The sequence below is a fragment of the Lissotriton vulgaris genome, chromosome 10 (assembly GCF_964263255.1).
Source record: "Lissotriton vulgaris chromosome 10, aLisVul1.2, whole genome shotgun sequence".
Lineage (NCBI taxonomy): Eukaryota > Metazoa > Chordata > Amphibia > Caudata > Salamandridae > Lissotriton > Lissotriton vulgaris.
This window is the reverse complement of record NC_141698.1, coordinates 556,874,432-556,896,067: the sequence shown is the minus strand read 5'-3', so window position 1 is coordinate 556,896,067 and position 21,636 is coordinate 556,874,432.

The following is a 21,636-nucleotide window of genomic DNA, read 5'->3' as shown; positions in this document are numbered from 1 at the left end:
TGACACGTGAGCACATGTAGCATAACCCAGGCGGCCACTATTAATTTAAGGATCTAACATGGGAGACGCTGTGAGGTATTCAAGAAGCTTTGTAAAGGCTGCAGGTGTTGTCAGTAGCAGAGCACAAGGAAGAAAGGATGATGCAGGCAGTGATAAATGAGCTAATTAGAATTACTTGATGCAGCCACTATGCTCTAAATGACTGCCTGAATGTATGTGGTAAGTAGAACTTTAGAGTTATTAGTTAAATTGGCCCCATAGGAAATATTTGCGAGAAGGACATTGATTATCATATGGCCTTTTCCCAGGGCACTGGAAATATGCGGCATGGGAGCACTAAATTATGTTTACTAAATTATGTGACAAGAAAAGCAAAACGAGGCGACATCATAAGGCATATTTCTTTTTATACATTATTTTATCATTTTGGCATACTATGTAGGTTAATACTTTGCAGGTTACGATTTCATCTCAGTAGTGCCAGTTTAACAATAAAATATAGAAAAAAGCAAATGAAAGATAACCAGTTAACCTTTGTGAAGGACCTTCCACTGCGCAAACATGTATTTGACATGTTTTTAGTAACTTTAGATCCATTTGAGCTAGAAACAATTTTTTGGTTAAAATATGCAGATTATGCAGCAGATCATAGATTATGTGGCAAATGCAACAAATCCATAATTATGGGGGGAAAAAGCCACAATCGCATATTTCCAGTGGCCCTGCCTTTACGTAAAAGAGTGGATGAAACAAGGAGAACCAATGGCTGGACAGTCGGACACAAAGCCTTATCAAGTCACCAGCAGCCAAATTCACAGAATCTCTCTGTGTCTGTTGTCCATGCTTGCAAGACACTGAGGCGGAAGAAATGGAGATGGAAGAAATGGAGGGGAACTTCTGTACTTTTACTAGGTTCCTTGAGTAGGCAGAAAGTGTCTGGAGTGCAGCGTCCAACTACTAAGGGCTACCTACTTTAGTGCGTAGGCTTATTTTATTGGGTGGCATCTGAATTCACTTCCACTTTTGACCATCAAGACCTTCTTCGAGACTTAAATCCACAGCCATGGTAGCAAGCTCAGCCTATACAAGCAATTTTCCCATGTTAAAAGTGACGCACCGGCAGCTCAAGGGGCTTGTATATAAGCCTCTACAAGAATAGCTTGATATCGATTTAGGAGAAATTGACAACACACCTGCTTGCATGAAGCAGCCACTATCTCACCATTGATTGTGTTTCCACTCTTTAATGGGTGGAAGACAGTTCTATTATTAATCCTGCAGGGAAGGAGGATGCGCTCAATGTATGTGTGTGTGTGTTACAAAAAAGAGTATTCCACTAAGCCAGAGTGGTGTGTGTTTGTGTCTGTGTACTACTGTGTGTGTACGTGCTTGTGCCTGCATGTGTGATGGAATCATGATTGAGGAGTTTCTGGAAGCACAGTTCAGGGTGGAGGCACTCATTCAATATTAGATCATGTTCCTTTAGTACGTGATACACACATGGACCAGTCATGTTCACACTCCTGTACATGTTAGTGCCAAACAGCCTCTAATATATAAGAGTTGCCCTTACATGACGTACTGTACTTTTAGTGAACCACGGCTACCATTCTAACATGCAAAGTTGTGGAAGCAGTGAATACACAATGAAGCACATCATATAGTTCAACTGCCAGCCGCGGTGGGCAGTAGGAGTTCCTGCAGAGAGGTCACGTGGGGAGGGGGATGGGCAGGGTGGGGGGTAGTAATGTATGGATTACGGAGTTTAACAGGTAAGTAAAAACATAAATAAATAAACGAATTTCGTTGCGCGCACTGCATCACATTTGGTGATGCAGTGCGCGCAACGAAATTCGTTTTATGTATATATATGTTTACTTACCTGTTAAACTCTGTAATCCATACATTACTATCCCCCACCCTGCCCCTCCTCCTCCCCACTTCACCACCCTGCAGGAACTCCTACTACCGACAGCGACTGTCAGCTGCTTATTACATTGATTCCCCATGATAACGCAAAGATATCTGCAGTGGTCTCAAATTTCTGAAAGTTGCTTTTCATACAATCCATCAGAAGACTGCTAAGCGGAATCAATTTTCTGCCACACTTTACACCATCCATCAAAAGCCTTCACTTTTATTACCAGTGCATTGGTTTCTGAGCAATCCATCAACAAATTAAATTCTCATCCGCTTTGCACAGTCCTCATGTGACTTCTTTGGTTTCCTTTTGTACCTGTCAGAAAACCCAGGAAAAAAAAAAATTTTCTTGCTACATTATATTGCTTTATACTTATATTCCTTGTGTTCTTGGAATCTAATTATTACTACAATATGAGCTTCCTATGTTTTATTTTGTCCTTAGAAGTAAATAGATGAAATTGTCTTCTATAGTGTTTCAAATCTATCTGTACTTGTGACCCACGTTTTTACCGACTTGTTTTTCAGCGTTATTGACTTCCATTAATGGTGTTAATGGGTATTAGTGGCCTATGCATAGAGCATCAACCTCTGATAATTGCCTGCTCCACCATTTTGTGCGATTGCAAAATGCTTGGCCGCATACTTACAATTTATGTGGTTTTTATGCAATTCATAATTCTGATTCTTGCAGGTCAGTGGTGAGATTCCCTGCATCTTCCTCACGACTCCTCGTCTCTACCACGAATGAAATTAGTACTCAAAACTAATTTTCATTCCAAAGGGCCGCATCATTGAAAGTTAGCTTTGGAAGCGCTAAACTAAGACATAGGGCCTAATTACAAACCACGTTTCACTGATGCAATTTCATGTCATTGGTGATAAGATATGGCAGTGCTTGATGTAAACACCTTTTACCACTGTAGTATGTATGTAAACACTATTCTGTTGGTAGTAATGTGTGACAAGTACTTTTGTGTATTTTTGTTGTGTTGCTTTTTGTTGGGGCGGGAATGTGATTTCTGTAGTTTGTGCTACTATGTTATTGGGCTGCGTTTTTGCAATGTATTGTTGTATTTTATTGTGGCTCATGTATTGCCGTATTCTTTGAAAGTGTCCTTGCGTTGTACCCTGTTATGTTTTAATTATATTGTCAAATGGCTTTGTCTATGCCACTGTGTTAAGTCATGTTGTTTACTTTAGATATGTATTAATCTGCTGTTACATTTCTTACCAAAAGCAGCACATGCCTTTAAAGTTCCTGTGACAAGCATCATGTACCGCGAAATAGCACTACTCCCGCTCATCATCTATTTAACACACCTCCAATTCCAATGTGTCTCCTGTGTGTGTTTCAATATGGCTGCCAGTAGTATTGACACTCCCTCCCTGGGCTCCCTTAGTAGCAATGGGCGACAATCCAAACTGTATTTACGCCCATAGATCTCTCATAGCTATCTACAAAAGGCTGCATGTAGGCATTAACAGTTTTACTACTGCTTAATTTTCATCAATGCAAACATAGAATTATGTAGTAGTAGACTCAATGCAAGAGGTGATAAATGAGGAGAATAAGGCATGGGTTGCCTGGTCAGTTTGTGTGCCCTCACACACTTATGACTTTGCAGTGATTTCCTAACTCTTAGCCTATGCTGCTCCACCACTATACAGTTGGAATTTTATTCTAGCAAAAGAGGGCTAAAGTAACTCCCCTTTTATGAAAGGAAAGGGTAGAGATCACCATCAAAACTGGTGTTGGTGCAGGGGAAGGGGTTTCTTAAGAGCCAAAGTGGTTTCTCTGTAGAGCAAAATAAAGAAAAAGGACAACATTTGCTTTTGAACCCTGAGCTCTTTCAAGAGTGTTTATGCCACTATGAATTTTGGAAAGGGCAATATGTCACATAACAAGCTAAACATGTTCCTCTGCTGCACTACTATATATTAAAAAGTATACAAATAAGTAATGGATGTAATGCTTGATATAATTACATGGGTCCCAGGATCACTGTGCCTCTGGATTCAAGCTATACCTATCTGAAGAGCCCATAACAATGACAAAGCCGGTTCTAGGTTACTTGTGTAATATGTAAGTTACAAACCACAAAGTCAATGGTAAGCAACTGGTGAAATGCAATCCCAGGGAAGCTTTCTGAATGTCTCCAAGATGTCTTTAGGAAAACCAGGCAGTTGTGCTGACTGGTAGGCTTTGACCTAAAAATGTGCACAATGCATTCATGTAACTGGACTGTTATTACTAATTGTTCAAGTAAATAAAATAGTCACCGATGCATTTTGGGCCCATTAGGGCCTCCATTAAGGGAACAGGGGAGAATATACTGCAAATAAAACACTGCATACTCATGAACCACAAACAGGAGCAGCAATTAAAGACCGTGGGGGCCAGATGTAGGTGGCCCAATACCGGTCCGTAACAGCCGAAATTACCGAATTTCGGCCGTTACCAACCGGTATTGGGCATTTGGGATTCAGGTGGCTACATTTCAGATTCGGTAATTTACCGAATCGGTAACTTAAGGAATCTGTAAATTACAGATTCCTTAAAATACCGAATCTGTAAATTACTGAATCTGAAAGGTAGGGAGCATTCAAATGAGTGCATTGCACAGTTAAGGATTCGGTATTTACCACCAAATAAAGGTTGGTGGTAAATATCGAAAACCTTAATAAAAAGCAATTTTGTGCTTTTTGTACTGTGCCATGCGGCAGACATACATGCCCTTAGGGCATGTATGTGTGCCACATGTGCACTCATGCACTATTCAGGGGTGCAACAGGGTGTCAATGTGACACCTTGCCACCCTTGAACATGGTCCCCCTATTGCCGATTCAGTATTTACCGAATCTGTATTTACCGAATCGGTAAAATTCGGTATTTTAGAATCGGTAAAATAGGATTACCTACATCTGGCCCCAAATGCTTACTGGCCATGCAGATTAGGCTGTATATACCTCTGTGTTTATAAACGACCTCATGATTAATTTATCACTATTATGGTGTGTTAATAAACAGCATGGTGGGTACAAGAGCATTTGCAAAATGATCAAATATAAACAGAGTTTGGCAACATAATCAAACATGAACAAAGTAAAATGCTGCAAGAGGATGCAACAAGTGCACTATCCCGACTATGATAGGTGTAATATGATTGTTACAATGAGATAAGCTGTCGACACCAGTGCGTGAAAAGAAAAGTGAATCCTAACCAATGTGATAGTGAACGTCCATGTTTTAACAAACCTGTAGTTACCCAAATACAGCAAAAAAGTACTCATAAGAAGAGTAAATACCCACTTATTACCTCAGAACCATATATAAATGCTTCTTCCACACTCCGAAATCAAACGTCCCATGCACTGATAACCACTTGGTAACAAAAAGTGCGCAGGTTTTACATAGCTGTTAGATCATGTGTCACTGGTGCAAAACTGTAACCTCCATGTTGGAAAAGAGGAAATGTAAACTAAATATCTATATGAATCATGACAACAGCTGTGCAGATAACAAGACATTTAAAATCTGCCAACCTGCCAAGTGGTTTGATACTAATTGCACCTATGCACTTAATCAGCTACTTGCTGCCTTGAAAAAAATCTCTAGAGAACAATATGAGGTGCAGAGATGTAGAGCTCTGTATCGTGAGGCACTTAGAACTAGAAAGGACACTATCAGAGAGGCAACAGATTCCTCTCTGGTGCAGGTTAGTGAGATAAGGGATTGCAAGGTTTGTGGGCGACAGTGAATCGCAGTTACTTCAAGGCCTAAAAAGATCCTGGTATTGATACTGATATTCATCCTGACATTTGGGTCGCCCATTTTACCAAGTTTATGCTGTCGCTTATTCAGGGCATTCAGATACCTCTGGTTATACCTCTTCAGTTTTGCCTCAGTCGCCGATCAGCCCTTCTACTGGTTCCCAGTTTTCTGCAGAGTTCCTTGCTGGTCCAGCAATTGAGTTGGGTGAGGATTTGCGGGCAGTGGCTAGCTGTCCTGTTGGTCGAGCCCCTGGCCTAGATGGGCTTCCCTCTGATATGTTGAAAGCCAATACTTCATTGTGGGCCCCACTTTTAACAAATGTCCTAAATGTTGGCCTAGCTACTGCCCCTCCAAGAACTAGTCTCATGCGACCATTGTTCCTATTTTTAAAAAGGGCTCAAAACATTATCCCCACTGCTATCTCCCCATCTCATTGATTAATTCCACTGCTAACATTAAGGGACACATTTTTTGGGACTTTCTGCAGCTATGTGACGAGGAGCATAACATACTTTCGGAACTACAATTAGTTTACTCTCTGGCTTAGGCACAGTTGAGCAGTCCTTAAATCTATATCTGCTAATTGCCAAATATATTGTGGCTAAGCATGGAAAGTTGCATCTAGCTTTTATGGATTTGAGTTCAGCTTTTGACTCTGTCAATAGGTCAAAATTGCGCGGCATTATGATGGATATGGGGGTTGTCTTGTACATTATCAATTCTCTTAGAGAACTACACAATGATGTCACTGCCAGTGTTAGGTACGGCCGGGGGGCGGAGGACTACGTTTCAAGGGGTGTACGCCAGTGCTGTGTGTTTTGGCCTCTTTCCTTTTTTCTATTTACATAAGCAGTCTGGAGGAAAAATTAACTGAACCTAAGGCAGATTATCCTCGTGGTGGCGATCAGAGCATCCCCACCCTAATTTATGCAGATGACACCGTTCTAATTTCCAGGACTGCAAACGGGTTGCAACAGCTGCTGGGCCGATTTTGTGAATTCATGGCCAGTTTAGATCTCATGGTCAACCAAAATAAGACTCATATAATGATCTTTGGGTGAAGGAAGAAGGATTGTGTATCTTTTTTAGTAAATAGTATTAGAGTTGACTCTTTTCCCACTTTCTCTTATTTAGGCATTCCCTTTGATACACATCTTTCATGGGGACCCCTGAAGATCAGCAGAACTGCAGCGTTCACTAAATCTGTCCTTAATTTTACTCGCAGACTTGGCCGGAAGCCAAAAAAGGAACTTTCAACTGTTTACAAAGCCTAATGGTGACCTGGTCACGTACATGCGTGTCGTCATCCTATTCTCAGCTGTGGTTCGGGCAGTGATGTTGGCTAGTGCATTCCCTTGTCCAATGATGTCTGTCACCTTTTTGTGTGCTTGGCATTTTATTACTGCCAGTTGTTTGGGAAGAAGAACTGCTTCAGTTAGGTTGGAGACTAGATCTCCGTGTAAGGTGGGGGTCCCGTGTGAGGTCAGGAATCCCCTCTCCTTCCAAAGGAGTCCAAAATGGTGAACCACCCCGAAGGCGTACTGGCTGTCGGTGTAAATGTTTGCTGTGGTTCCTGCTGCCAGGATACATGCTCGTGTGAGGGCAATCAATTCTGCTGCCTGTGCAGATCGTTGTGTGATGCGGGCTGTCTCTACTGCAGTTCGGGCTGTGGTAACTGCATAAGCAGCTGAGGTAGTGCCATCGGGGAGTTTGATGCAAGAACCGTCCACCCACAGCTCTCCGTCAGGGTCAAGGAAAGCCGTATCTCTGAGGTCGACCCTACTCCTAGTCTGTTCGTCTGTGAGGGTCACACAGTCATGTACAGGGGACACATTTGGATCGTTCTCTAGTAGGGGTAACAAAGTCGCTGGGTTCAGTGTGGTGCATCTTTTCAAGGTGATGTGGGGTGCAAGCAGAGTCAATTCTTATCCAGTCAGTCGTGCACTCGTCAGGTGTTGCGTCTTAGTCTGGTTCAGGAGGGTGTCAACCGCATGAGGTACTAGCACCGTGAGGGAATTCGAGAGTACGATCCCCTCACTTTGTCGGATAGAGATACCAGCGACAGCTACAGCTCGAAGGCAGGCAGGCAAAGCTCTGGCTACAGGGTCAAGAGTGGCAGAGAAGTAAGCGCACGGTCGTTGCTTTGGGCCAATGGACTGGGTCAAGACAGACAAAGCACCTCCCTCCCTTTCATGAGTGTAGAGGGAGAAGGGCTTCGTGTAATTGGGGGTTCCTAGGACGGGGGCCGAGCAGAGGGCATCTCATAGTTCTATGAAGGAGGATTGGCACTCAGGGGTCCAAGGGAGTGGGAAGGGGACATCTTTAGCCAGCAGAGAAAGCAGTGGTTTCACAATGAGGCTGAAATTTGGCAACCACTGTCGGCAGAAGGAAGTGAGGCCTAGCAGGGAGCTGACTTGTTTCTCGGTCTTAGGGACAGGGGTCTCTAGAATGGTCTGGATTCGGTCGGGAGTAAGTTTCCTTCCGCCTTTTGACAAAAGGTGGCCTAGGTAAGTGACCTGGGGTTGGCAGAATTGCAACTTCTTTTTGGAGACCTTGTGGCCATTTTCCGCGAGGAAGTGCAGGAGTTGGATGGTGGCTGTGACCGCAAGTGGAGTGGTATCGGCCGCCAAAAGGATGTCATCGACGTACTGTATCAACACCACTCCATCCAGTAGCTGGACTGCGTCTAGTTGTCTCTTGAGGGCCTGACTGTAGATGCTGGGGCTTTCAGTGTAGCCTTGGGGTGCTCGACAGAATCTGTATGAGCGGGCTTTTAAGGTGAAGCCAAAGAGGTATCGGCTATCTGGATGGATGGGGATAGAGAAGAAAGCATTCTTGAGGTCAATGACAGTGAAGGTGGTGGCAGTGGAAGGAATCAAAGTCAGAATAGTGGTGATGTCTGAGACCACGGGGTACTGAGGTACAACTACTTTGTTGACCTCTCGAAGGTCGATGATGAAACGGTACGCTTTCTCATCTCCCTCTCCTTGTTTCTTTATGATGGGTAGGATAGGGCTGTTGCAAACATTGCTAACTACTTCCTCTACCACTCCTGCGTCTATCAGGGACTGAATAATCTTTACCAATGCCTTCTCGCCCTCGGGCGATATCCGATATTGTGGAAGTTTCGGGAGTATTGCGTCCTGTCGAACTGTTATGTGCACTGGGTCAATCATCATGCGTCCTACGTCCGAGGCAGTTTTGGCCCACAGATGCGGAGGCAGAGTGTCAAGTAGGGGCGAGTCAGTGTCAGAAATGGAAAACATGCGTCGGGAAGGACAATGTCTGAGCAGAGCCGGGTTGTCCTATAGAAAGACCCGAACTCCATCTTGTGAACATCTAATGGTGGCTCGGAAATGTTTCAGCAAGTCAAGTCCCATAATGGCGTCAGGGGTATTGGAAGAAATCAAAAACCTCGCGTCAGTGATGTTATTCTCTAAGTCAAAGGAGATCGGTGAGGACAAGGGATTAGTGGAGGGCGTCCCATCGAAACCTATCGATGTTACAAGTGAGCCAGACAAGGGTGCCCTTGGAATCAGTCGTTTAGATAACGCACTACGTATCGCGCCAGTGTCTACCAGAAATGGAGACTTCGTACCCAGGACCTTAGCGGTGACATAAGGGCCTTGCTGGTCAACATAGAGCTCGACTGGATCCCCCCCTTGCCCTAGGCAGTCCTATGCGAAGTCGTGGGTGTCGTCACAGTCAGACTGTTGGTACTGGTTCTGTCGGGGATGGTCAAATGTATTCGGTCTGCCTGATCTGTCGTTATTCGTATCATTCGTGGACCCAAGTCCCTGTCCTCTATTTCTCATTCCACCCGCTACGTCTTTGGGGTCCCTATTCTTGTTCATCTCCAACAGAACCGGACACTGGGATTTCCAATGGTCGAATCCCTTGCAGAATGCACACTGGTCCTCGCTAATATCTTTACGTCCAACGTAAGGTGCTGGAGTACGGTCTTTAGGGGGTGGGTTCCTAGGGGCATTTGTCTGGTAATTCCCTTTGTACTGCTCTCGTCCTACAGTCACCCCTTGCAACTGTGCAATCATCACCCTCTCCTTCAAGTCCTTTTTCTTTTTCTCGGTCGCCCTATTGTTTTCGTTTTTCTGATGCTCATAATATTGGGCCATTTGGAGGATAGCCGCGGGTTTGGAGGCTGCCCAACTACTCTCGCTGGCCTGCAGTTTCTGAGAGACCTCCTGCGACAGACCTTTGACATAGTTCTGGACAAACAGATGGTGTCTGGTTGCAGTGGTCATGTCCTGGCGGCTGTAATCGGAGAACACTGTTTCAAACTGGGAGAAGTATTCTGATACATCCTCCTGGGGTTTCTGGCGACAGCCCGTTACTATCGACCAATCCACTTTCTTTTCTGGAATCAGGGTTTTCAGTTTCTGCACAATTTTGTCTGGTAGTTCTAAAATTGACTTCAAAGGCAGTGGGGTTTTTACGTAAATCGGGCAGAGATTTTCGGAACGTCAGAATATCCTGCCGATCCCATGGTTGGTAGACCCAGTTATACACTACCCTCCCTCTTGCATCTTGGTGGTTGACGTCATCGTGTGTTCCCTGACCTCGTGGGGGAACCCAGTAGGGGGCAGCCTCTCTTATTGGCATCATGGTGCTAGCTTGTTCTATTTGTGGTTCGGTCGCTGCAGGTGTCGTAGGTTTAGCTTCCAACCCTTGTTCAGTGAGGTGGCGGAAAACCTCAAGCGTACGCGCAAGGAGGTCCATCACGTCACACTCGCCCTCATCCCCGATATCGACCTTTCTATACAGAATCGTTAGACTCTCGGGACCTTTGACTCGATATCGGTCCTCATACGCATTTAGGGCATGATAACACAATCGTACAACAAAGTGTCGTCTGTGGCTCCCCGCATATGAGTTGAACATATCCATGATGTGCTCCTCACTCTCTTTTCGTTCTACTAGTGTCTTGACTACCTTATCAATTCCTGCTCGCTCATCTTTGCTCAACCTGTTCGTTCTCGTGGAATCTGTCTTTCGGGCTTCAGGGTCATCTAACGTTGTCGCTTGTGCTGTATCTAGTACAAGGGGTTCGGCCGGCCCGGAGGCCATGGGGACGGAGGCCCTGGTACTTCTCTCGCCTGTGCTTGGGGGCAGCGGGTGCTGCGCTAAAGGTTGGGAAGGGGCATATGGAGGGGGCATGTAGATGATCGGAGGACCTAATAAAAGATCATCGTTGGCTCGCTGTTTTGAGGGTAATTCAGGGTAGAGCGTAGAGGGAGTTCTAACAGGGCACTGACTCGATGTTTCGGACTCTTGCTTCCGTTTGGCTTCCTCTCTCTCCTTTATCTCTTCTTCTAATTTTCTAGCAGCTAGGTGGGCTGCTTTTCGTAGCTCTTTCTCTAATCTAATTTTGTTTCTCTTTTTACGTTGCTCTGTTTCTTTGCGCCACATACCGAGACTATCAAGCATTGTGGGCGTTGTCTTATTGTTACAAAGGGCTGTTTCTAGCGTGCTCATTTTATCTTCATCGAAGGATCCTATCAGTGGCCACTGACTTTTCTGATCCTTTTTCGTATATTTATGCCATAGTTTGCTATAGGCTATGGCGATTAATCCATGCTTCATGAACATGTCCTTATTAGGGGTGCCTTCCAGTGGAGCTGGATGGTTCATCTCTAATAAGCGGTCCGGGCTGAACCAACTACCAATCAGTGGGGAGAGGATAGGCATGACAGATTACAACGGGGGACAAAGGTCCGCACTACCTATCCTTTCACTACTTGCAAAGACTAGACAGAATATTTCTATTCTTCGTTATTTGCAAGCAGAGAATAACTCAAAAGAACCAATATCGAACAGTCAATGTTCGGACAATCAAACAATCAGTGGGGAGATAAAAATAGGCACAACGGATTACAACGGGGACAAAAGTCTGTGTTACCTACCCCTCACTATCTGCAAAGGAAGAGAGAATATTTCTATTCGTCCTCGTTTGTAGACAGAGAGAATCTCAAAAGAACAATCCTCGAACAAACAATGTTCGGGCAAACAATCAATCAGTGGGGGAGAAAGATAGGCACGACGGAATACAACGGGGACAAAAGTCTGCGTTACCTACCCTTCACTATCTGCAAAGGAAGAGAGAATCTATTCTTCTCCGTTTGCAGACAGAGAATCTCCAAAACGAACCAACAATTCAAAGAGTAATACTAGTATTTTCCAAACAATCAAACAATCATTTCGCAATTTGTCGTGTTACACGACCTTACCCGGACCGCATGGACAGTTTCTTGTCTTCCGAATCCAGCGCCCGATCGTCCTCTATTCTCTGTGACTGTCGCGGCACTCCTGATGGTTCCCAGTCAGGACCATAGATCACTCGAGAGAGGTCAGTTCGGAACCAGTGAAGTTCGGATGATCGGCTGTCAGACGAGGGTCTATCGGACAGGAGCTCTCCCGATCGTTGCAGTCGTTCACTCTGTCGTCAGGACCTCTCCCACTGGATCCACGTGTCACTGATGGGCCCCACATTTGGGACGCCAATTGTAGAAAAAGGTAGGGCTGATGTTGATCGAGAACCTTTTTCAGTATTGCCCGGCGCTAACCGCCTCTCATACCACTCGAATCTATCAAACAAAGAGGCAGGCGCTAGAGACTGGAAGGCAGGAAACAGAAGTTTTATTCCGACGGAGCAGAACACGTCAACTCAGAGAACAGGGTATCTTCTCGAGGTGCTCTAACCGCATCTCTGAGGCCTGGCCTCTTATACACAAGTTTATTGCTTTATTGCATAAAACACATCTTTGTTAATGCTTTGATGTACGGAAAGACATCCTCGGAATCCCCGCTTCAGGCCCGTTCCCACACACATTTACAGTAGAAGTCCCCCACCCCGGTCACAACAGGTGATGATTGTCACGCAGCTGGGCATTCCGCCGATTCCCGGAATGCATGTGGTTGATCGGATCTCATGGGGTGGGGGGCTTTGATCAGTTGTGAGTCCTTTGATGGGGGGAGCTTCCTACTGTATGGGGGCAATAAACAGCATCCGCAGGGCCAGGTGGCGGCCTGGGAACAAGCAGGACAATCGGGCACAGGGGAAAGGGGTTTTTATCAAAGGATACGGGATCATGAAAGGAATGGAGGGAGGTGTTGAGCTGGGAACAGGATGGGATTCCGAGGCAGGGTTGCGCTGGAGAGGGGTTTATGGCCCAAGCATGTGAGAGCGCGGGGGATACCTGTGAGGGGGATACCTGTGAGGTTAGGAGAGTGAGAGAGAGACGCGCTGGCTATCGGCAGTGGGCAGAGAGGCCATGGCATTCAAAATGGCTGCCACTTACGTGCACGAATGGGCCTAAAAAGGGGGACAAGATGGCGCCGATAATGTTGATGTCGCAAACTCCTGAAGAAAAAGATCTTATCCAATGGAGTTGTCTGTCAGTGGCAGGAACCGTATTGCGACCGAAAGTCCTAATGTCCTGTTGTTCTGCTGTATAATTAGCCTGCATTGTCAACTCCTGCTGTAATTCCCAAAGTGACTCTTATACCATCTTTGTGTTCCAAATGAATGAGCATATTGATTGCTCGCTAATGATTTCAAGTGAAATGCTAATTAATGTTTCATAGGGTGCTGCAGAGCAAATTATACTTGAGGCTGAGCGCCACCGGCCACAGGCCCTCCAGTTACGTTTATTTTGATATTACAGGAGGACATTCATTTTAATCAGGGCAGTAGAGCACTAGCATAAGCTTGGCAGGCTAAAGAAATGACGGCTACTGAATGACAGAGTTAACTCGGTACTCCTTCCATGTTACATTTTATGGGGGCTTTATTTATTTATTTATTTATTTTTGCATTTTATGTAACCATCGGCGTGTTGAGCCTGTCTTTTTCCCAACCTTAATCTTGGCATCATGGGCCATATTTAACAAGCTGTATTCAGATTATTCATTTATTTTTTTTTTAAAATAAGGCATTGTCAAACTGCAAACCACTTTTTGACCTCAAAACCTAATCACTATATTCAGTGGCTAATTTGTAAAATAATAAATGTTGGTGCCAGAATTTATCTTGGAAGCCCACAGCCATCACTGATGAACGTCGGGATTGCTAAATACCAAGGGCCTCATTTGCCGGAAATTGGGGTGGGTCAGCGCTGCAAGTCTTCTTGCAACACTGCCCTACGCCAAAATGAATGGGAAGGAATGCACCGTATTTATGAAATATGGTGCATTCCTGTCCTTTCCCTCTGCGCTGGCGCACAATTTGCTGTCGGGCGCCAACGTAGGCACCCTTGCAAAATGGTGCAGGGGTACCTCAGTTGCAGGCAGGATTGTTTTTGTGCAGGAATGGGGCCCTTCATGCACAAAGATTATCCAGAGAGGTGTTTTCCTCGTTCTATGTGTGCTGTGGAATACAGCACACATGGAAAGAGGAAAAAACAAGGCAAAAATAAAACATTTCTCCTTGTTACACCTGTTCTGGGAGGCATAATTGTTTGGCACTGTAAATCTGGGCAGCATCAAAATCCATGGGTGTTGTATGGGAACACCCACGCAACACCAATGGAACACCTCCTCGATGCAGAGTAAGGCAATGCAACGCCAAACAGAATTGGTGAAGAAAAAGGAAGTAGAGCACCTGCGAGCTAGGGCCAAGGATGCCGAAGGGTGCTCCCATGAAACTATTAGAGTGGTGGGCCTCCCTGAGGCATGGAACACCCGTGCATGGACCTATTCTTGAAGACATGGCTGGTACAGCAGGCAACAGGGGGGGAGATCTCCAAGTTATTTTCAGTGGAACGAGCACACAGGGTGACAAAATGTCAACCTTTCCCTGGACCCCCCACTTGGCTCCCTGGAGTCCCCGCACATGGCGAGCTTATTCAACTTCATGGATAGGGATAATATCCTACAGATTGCTAGGACGAAGGGTCCCTGGACCATGGAATACAAAACTGTAGCAATCTTCCCAGATTGCACGGTTGAGGTACGAACAATGTGAGATTTGTTCCGGGAGGTGAAAGAATGCCTACGTACTTTGGATATTACATACGCATTGCTATTTCCTGCAAAGCTAAAGGTCATGTTCGGCGGTGAGACACTATTTTTTCTGAGACCCCAGGAGGTGTTGACCTACCTAGAGACCTAGGGTGGCTATCAGTGCTCCTCCCAATCGTCCACAGGCGGTGCCTGCAAGACCCAACGAATCAGGAGGCATTCCACTAGGAATGTTAGTGGCAGATCCTTGAAAATACAGGTGGTACTGGGCAGAGTGGAGGTTCTGGCTGCGGCGGCAGGGCAGGACTGGGAACCACAACGTGCTAGAATAGCCCCCCATGCCCCTCCCCACTCGAGGGAGTTGGAGGTGCCCCCTAGCTCTTTGCCGGGGCCGGTTTTGGTCCGATTGTGGTACAGGGCCGATTTTGCAGCAAAAATGGCCCTGTATCAAAAATGGCACTCAGGGGCCCAAAACCAGCCCCCACCCGTGCGGCGCACCGGGGGATTGCCCGGTGCGCGCTTTGGCCAGTCGGGCCCTGTGCGGCGGAGAAGGAATCCGTATCCAGTCTAGGCAGCAAAGCTTCTGACGAAGAGACAAGGGGATTACATGACACCATGCAAAACACCAACCTATCAGAGGAACGGTGCAGTGCCTCCTTTGCCACTACAATGGCTGCATTTATTGCAGAGCGCCTGTGGCGGCAGAACACATATCCTTTTGGTGATGTTTCTTTCCTGTCTGGGGCCTCTTGAGAGGGTGAGAAAGGACTGAGCAATGGGAGCTGTACTACTGCTGTGAGGGGAGGAAAGGGTATTCTTTCTCCTGTACTATCACAGGGACACCAGACTGTGATATTCTGTGATGACTATCTTGGACCCTTCTCACCTTCTAGTAGACTTGATATCAGTTGTCCAATCATAGCTGGCAGTATTTGGCCATGACCGATTGAGGGCGTGGCCTTTGTTGGGGTTTATTATTATTGATGTTTTTTTCTTCTTTATTAATTTGTATTTTTTTTTTGCCCGACCTGCTTGTTGCTGTGCCTCCTCCTGCCATACAGATCACAGATGGGACTTCTTACCACACACAAAATGTATTACCACGCATGAATATAACATACTTACAAGGAATGTGAGGGGCATGTGCCCTTATAGCAAACGACATAAGATCCATTATTATTTGAAACGGCGCAATATTCAGTTTGCCTCCCTTCAGGACACACTTAACTGCTGGAGTGCTCCTGAAATTGCGTAAACTCGAGCAGGGCCTTAGACTGGGCACCACTTATTCTGCTTATGCTAGAGGAGGGGCCCTACAATGAGTAGCCCTGGGTCCCGTTTGTCCCAGGCCACACCTTAATTGACTTGGAGGGCCTTTATGCAGCCGCGGGCGGCAGTGAGAATACCGGCAGGGCGGTGACATGTGGAGGGGGAAGGGCAGGGTGGGGGCTAGTAATGTATGGATTATGGAGCCTCCCAGGTAAGTAAACATTTAAATAAATAAAACGAATTTTGTTGAGTGCACTGCATCCCTAACTGCGACGCAGGGAATGCAACGAAATTCGTTTTATTTATTTAAATGTTTACTTACCTGTAAAACTCTGCAATCCATACATTACTACCCCCCACCCTGCCACTCCCCCTCCCCACATCACCGCCCTGCAGGTACTCCCACTGCCGGCTATGGCTGCCTTTATGTTATTATGCATGGCACGCTGGAGGGGGACCCTGTCACCCTGGTAGTGCTCTCTGCTCCTAATGTGGGCCAACCTCTCTTTTTAGCCACATTGACACCTGCCTTTTTCCACCTGGAAATCTCCCTCATGTTCTGGTGAGGAAGCTTTAATTGTGTTCCAGATTGGGTCCACCCTTCCTGCCCCAGGTGCGCAATCACATTACGCCACTAAACAACTGCAGCAATGGATTCACAATGTACAGGTGTTTGATTTTTGGCGCACGCTCTATCCGCGTCAGCTGGAATATTCCCATTACTCTGCACTTCATGCCATTCACCTGAGGATTGACCTGGTGTACAGTACCAGGGCACTAGTGAATAAATGCAGATGAGCGGAATACTTGGGGCGGACACTGGTTGACCACTGCCCCTTGAGGATGACTTTTCAATGGGGAAGACCACGCCCAGTCATTCCTACCCGACACCTACAACACCAGGTGCTAGCAGACATGGCGTTCCATGACACCTAGTGTGGGAACACATATTTTATTTTATTTTATGCATTTTTATATAACCGGACTTTACCCGAAGATGTCAGAGCGCATATGGAACGCTCGGTTCCCAGCCGCGGCCGGTAGTGGGAGTACCGGCAGGGCGGTGACGTGTGGAGGGAGAAGGGCAGGTTGGGGGGTAGTAATGTATGGATTATGGAGCTTCCCAGGTAAGTAAACATTTAAATAAATAAACGAATTTGTTGAGTGGACTGCTTCCCCAACTCGACGCAGTGCGTGCAACTAAAGTTGTTTTATTTATTTAAATGTTTACTTACCCGTAAAACTCCGTAATCCATACATTACTACCCCCCACCCTGCCCCTCCCCATCCCCACGTCACCGCCCTGCAGGTACTCCCACTGCCGGCCATGTCTGTCGGTTCCGCTTTACACAATTCAACTAGCTTCATCAAACGCACCTTTTCCCGGACAGAATAGGCATAAAGTACCCATGCACGAGCGCATACTTTCCCAGATACCATCAGGACGGGGCAGACTATAGTGTGAGTATGTCCAGTGATCTCAGATCACTGACACTGTGACCTATTGTATTTCTGCTATTACGAATTCCATTCTACTCCGTGACTCCACTTGTTGCATCCTAAACTCAGGGGTGGTAGTGAAAAAGACAAAAACAATTGATGAGCTTCCATAGTTCATATTGAGAGGTATCTTAATCTCCCGGCACATCCCTGGTCATCGATATTTACAGTCCCTCCAAAATCTCAAGGTTTGTTTTGGAGTTGACACATTCCCTTAAATATGCATTACAATATGTTTCATCATATTTATGGACATGTGCTTTTAATATTCTGAATGCAATTTATATTTATGATCTCTTATCCTCTATGAGTTTTGCTGTGCTATTGGAGGGTTTTAATCACAGTTTTGGCCTCCAACGAAATAATGTTTTTTACTTGACGATATTTTATTGTATACGTATGATGATTGTTTACTTTTATGGTTTATTATTTTACATCAAAATAAAGCTGATAATTATCTGTTAGATACGTATTTATAAAATGTTAATCTGTTTTAGTAATTTACCTTGCCATGTTCCTGTATGGGCCTGGAATTATTAAAAGACTGATATCATGGTCTTGCTATGTGAAGGTTTTAGCAATAAATAGTGTTATGATATTGTTTTAAGTGAACAGGGTTTTTTATTAAGAACATTTTCATGATTTGTGCATTTTGTTACACGTATATACGGTTTACTATGTATATACAGTTAACTATGTATTGTCCTACTAGCTGCTATGTTATGTATATCACATATTTGCATAGCGAAAGTAAATATGTTATGGCCATTGGGTATTGCACTAATTTGCCAAGAGTAGTACCCATTTCAAGGTGTATGGCATATTTTAGGATATGTTTTTAATTGTTTACAATGCTATTTTGTGACGTTGTGTTCATATTATTGCATTACTGTGAGGAAGTTGGTTGTTGGTTGGAAAGGGGCTGTGAGCCCTTGTCAACAGCCACAGTCCTCATGAGGGAAAACCACAAAAGTCACTAAATTAACCTGTGTCAACTCTTTGGTAGCTTGGTACAAAACAGTCATATTTATGCAGCATACAAAAAGTAATAAATTGAAAACACAACACAAGAAAAATCACACACCAATTTAGAAAAATGAAGTAAATTATTTGACACCAAAACAGTAAAAGACCAAGAAGTAGAACCAGAGATATGCAATTTCCAAATGTTAAGGTAAGTATGGTGGCGAAGAGCACCAAGTACCAGCTGTGATCATCTGGTCGCACTGGACAAGGACAAAGTCATAAGTTCAGGTAGACCATGATGTAGGCCTGCTGGATACAAGGACAATATTAGTCTCACTAAGAATTGTGCCTTGGGTCCTTAATGCACAGCATTGCATCACACTGTATGGGTTCAGATGAGGAGCTACAAGGACTGCAATGATAGGTCTTGCATCGGTTGGCATCATGCTACATCGGTTCTGATATTGAGCTATGAGGGTTGCCATGCAAGATCCTATGTTGAGTTGCATCGCGCTGCGTCAGTTCCAATGAGGATCTTCTAGGTGCTGCAAAGCTAAGTGCTACGTCGTGCTGTGTTAAGTTGTGTAGTGCTGCATCAGTTCTGAGGAAACCCACAGCTGGGCCAAGAGGAGTACACTCTGATACTAGCCAAAGGTCTAGGACCTCGGGTACCTTTTGGGGATCAGGACAACCTCAAGTGGAGACCAGCAGCAGTGCACCAACAGAACATTTTGAGAATTAACAGAAGGGAAGATGCAGGGCAGGTCTCAGAATCTTGTTACGCCCTTGTAGCTCAAAATTGGAGGCCAGTCAACTAGCCCTTGGAGTTACTCATGTGGTCCTGGATTCAAGGAGCATGCCACTCTTCTTTACTCAGGCAGCATCACAGTCCTTCTTGTGTAAGGCAGCAGAGCAGTTGTTTTTGTGAGCCTTCCATAGGTCTAGAAGTGATCTGAAGAATCTGGAGATTTCACGTCATAGAGGTTTTTGGAATGTTCTGCCTCCCTGTCCTGGTCCCTGTCTGTCTGCAATCACAATAGTGTGAAGTTCTTTGTGTGTGAGCTGAGGCAATGTCTTTGAATTGAAAGTAGGGCTGTGCACAGCTCTGCCCACCTCTCCCATTCTCCCTTCAATGGTCCACTCTCTAATGTGTGGCTGTCTGGGAGGAATGCATACCTGCCAAAAATACACCTAGTCATGTGACCCAGGAACCAGGCTGCAGGCACCAAATTGTTAAGACAAGAACATGACATCTGTCCTAAAAAGTGGCTGTAAGAGCGGGCAATGAGTGGAGGAGATAGTAGGTTATTTGAAGGTGTGATTTTATTGTATCAAAAGACTTCTCTATTATCATAATCCAATTTGTAAAGATCGGGTATTTATTCTTTGTCCTTGTTCTATTTCGGTACCGGTTATGAAATGAGTTTTTACTGGGGAATAGCTTCTTCCTGTAATCTTTATTCTTATTCCGTCTTCAAGGGCACCCCTTATGCCGTCCGTTTCCTTTCCTGGGACTTGTTGCTCATGCTTGGCGGTCTTGGTGCTCGTGCCGGGAAAGTCGGTTATGGAGTTATAAGAAAAAAAACAAAGAACAAAATATGGCGTCCGTGAGGATTCTGATTCTCAATCAGCTTTTTAGGGTAAAGAGTGAGGGACCACCAGTGCTAAAAAACACACTCTGAGGGAAGTGTTGGTGCAGGGTCTCCGGGCTTTGTGCAGGATATTGGGAGCGCCTTACGCTGCAGGCTTCCTCCAGTACGTGATGTAGCCACACACCTCCTGAAGCGCGGCTGGGCCAGCACCTTCCTCGAGGCCTCCTGCCTCTCTCATCAGTACCTCTTTAGCGCAGAGTGCTTGTAAGGAGGGCCGGTCTCTCTGTATCCGACTTCTCTGCTCCTTCGGCTCCACGATGCTCCAGCTTCCGCCAATGCTTCCTAGTCTCCTGCCTTCCTCCTCCGAGCGTCCTTCTATTGGCAAGCTTCCCCCAACGTCATCCTGACGTTCTTACTTTCTGCATTCTTGCTCCCAATTAAAGGGGCCCTGTTCAAAATATACTGTGTCTTCTTGCAGACTCCATCTGAAACGCGGTGATTCTGCGGACTGTGAAGACATAAAGGGGCTCAGTAGGTGAGTCTCCTCCAACCCTGCCCCCTTTATTTTCATTGAATCCCGCATAGAGGTGGCCCCGCAACAGTGGCATTTTAGAATTTGGACTTAAATACAATTTTACCATTTAAGACGGTTTGAAATTACAATTCCTCAGACACCAATCGTGATATTCCTACCTGCTCCCAAACAAAATGTATCACTTATTAAATAGAATAGGGTAACCCAATGTTATCCTGTTGGCGAGGTAGGCCACACAGCAGTAAAACATGGATTGATGATTTTTTCACTCTCAGGACATGTATAGCTAGAGAGTTTATGTCCAACTTTTTAAGTATTGTATTCAAGTACAGGAGTATTAACCCGCCAACCGTGTTGGGATTGGGGTAGAGAACTATATAAAACACATGGTGTCCCAACTGGTATAATTTTGAAGACAATTAGTAGGGATATGAATACAACATTAAATAAGCAAAGCTCTCGCGACCACAAAATAGTATAATCAAAGAAAATTGTCTCAACAAAGTTAGTGACAGTTCAGTAATAAGCAACAGCAGATCTTTGTGTCTTTATCCTTTAGGAAGGTTGTTTATTTGATCCACATTCAGCCGACACGTGTTTGGTCGTGTTAGAGTTGAGTCAACACGACTCTTCAGGGCTAGTGGTGTGACCCACTGGTCAGTAGGTCGGATTAATGGACACTTTAGCTTCGGGTGGATAGTTCAGTATATGAAGTTAATGAACATCGGAATATAAGCAATGATTCTCCGCTCTGAGTTTAGAGCAAACGGTTTTTCATCTGTATATAAGTTCTCCAAACCAAGTATGGTGGATGAACACAAAGGTATACTGGATACGTGTGTGTACCAAGCCATACCGGGAGGGGATCCAATTAAAGGTTTCAAGAAAGTAGTTAAGGTTCGATCTCTCTGTGGATTGCGAACAAGGTTGTGGTATCCCTCCTCTGTGTTTTCCTGGCCGCCTTCTTTCGAAACTCGGCGACCGGGAACACACAGAGGAGGGATACCACAACCTTGTTCGCAATCCACAGAGGGATCGAATCTTAACTACTTTCTTGAAACCTTTAATTGGATCCCCTCCCGGTACGGCTTGGTACTCACACG